Raw genomic sequence first — 1,660 nt, forward strand, 5'->3', positions numbered from 1 at the left:
GTTCTACCTTATATTGAACATATAAGACTAACATTTTATCGCCCCAATTTTCTTTAGTATAGCAACAATACACTCACAGTTTCTTTAGTCTTAGTCTATGGTCAGCAGGGTCTTTTGGCTGCATTTCCCATTTCTGGAGGGCATCCTTACTCTCAGCTCGTTTGACATGACCCGCATGAACCCAGGCCCTGATGCCTTCCACTTTTACTGCTGTGGGGGTGGTTAGGATAACAGTAAATGGTCCCTTCCAACGAGGCTCCAAATTCCCCACTTGATAGCGACGTATCCAAACCAAGTCCCCGGGTTGGTAAGGATGTGGTTCCACCGTCTCTGTTCCAGTATAGGCAGTTTGGATCCCTTCTTTTTAAGACAGACTGTAATGCCTGCAGTGTAGCAAAGGCATACCTGCTGTCCGTATAGATGTTGGTGGTTTTTCCTTTGGCCATCTGCAGTGCCTTCGTGAGTGCAATTAGTTCTGCTCTCTGTGCCGAAGTTCCATGTGGCAGGGCTGCTGTCCAGAGTCTCTGCTCAGGAGAAACCACCGCGGCCCCTGCATACCTCTTTCCATTGACTATGTAGCTGCTCCCATCTGTGAACAGAGTCATCTCGGCATCTGGGAGGGGAATGTCTCTGAGATCCGGCCTTATTCCTGTGACTTGGGTTAAGACCTCCCCACAATCATGTGGATGGTCAGCTAGCTCTTCTGGCAGCAGTGTGGCTGGATTTAGCACTGCTGGGGGTCGGAAGGCCACTTTTGGTCCATTGAGGAGAAGGGCCTGCTACCCCGTTACTTGGGCGTTCGTCATCCATCGGTCTGGTGGAGTCCGGAGAAGGCCCTTGATAACGTGGGTGGTGGTCAATATGAGATTTTGACCCAGAGTCAATTTGCATGCATCCTTGACTAGGAGGGCCATGGCAGCAATTATGCAGAAGCAAAGGGGGAACCCAGCTGCTACTGGATCTAGTTTCTTGCTAAGATAGACCACTGGCCTTCACCATACCCTAGAGTCTGAGTCAAAACTTCTTTAGTCAGCCCTGCCTTCACATACAAGTGGAAGGGCTTGGTAACATCTGGGATGACCAATGCTGGGGCACACAGTAAGGCTCTTTGTAATTCCCGAAATGCTCCTTCTGCCTCAGCTGTCCACACTCTACCATAGTGAGTCCTCCCTTAGCCAGTTCGTAGAGAGGTTGTGCCATCTCCGTGAAGGTAGCATCCACAGCCTGCAGTAGCCCACCGTCCCAAGAAATTCCCTCTTGGAGATCAAAGCAAAAGCAACCGGTATTCCCTGGCAGTCTTCCATCCAAGTATTAACCAGGCCCGACCCTGCTTAGCTTCCGAGATCAGACGAGATCGGGCGCGTTCAGGGTGGTATGGCCGTAGACAATCATAAGGTTCTTACCCGATATTCTCAGATGAGTGTACGTGACACCCTATATAACATGGAACCATCCTCCCCTTGCTGGAGGAAGCTGAACTTTCTCATACCCTACTGTCACCTTAATTTGTCCAGGCTTGGTTAGCTACCATATCTCTCTCGTTCATAGTTACATTGGCCCCTGGCCTTCTTGGGCTACTGATGCCTTGTGGTCATACCCATTCTGTACAAAGGAGGAGGTAGTGGAGGGTTTCTAAGTGCTTGGAACAGAATGATGTTTC

The 1,660-nt window shown here is 49.9% G+C and overlaps 1 pseudogene; it reads right to left on the minus strand.

Moving 5' to 3' along the window:
- Positions 1-1,267: 1,267 nt before the first annotated feature.
- On the minus strand, positions 1,268-1,386 carry LOC122892686 (annotated as a pseudogene).
- Between the last annotated feature and the right edge of the window lie 274 nt (positions 1,387-1,660).

Source organism: Neovison vison, chromosome 12 (genome assembly GCF_020171115.1).
Source record: "Neovison vison isolate M4711 chromosome 12, ASM_NN_V1, whole genome shotgun sequence".
In the NCBI taxonomy this organism is placed as follows: domain Eukaryota; kingdom Metazoa; phylum Chordata; class Mammalia; order Carnivora; family Mustelidae; genus Neogale; species Neogale vison.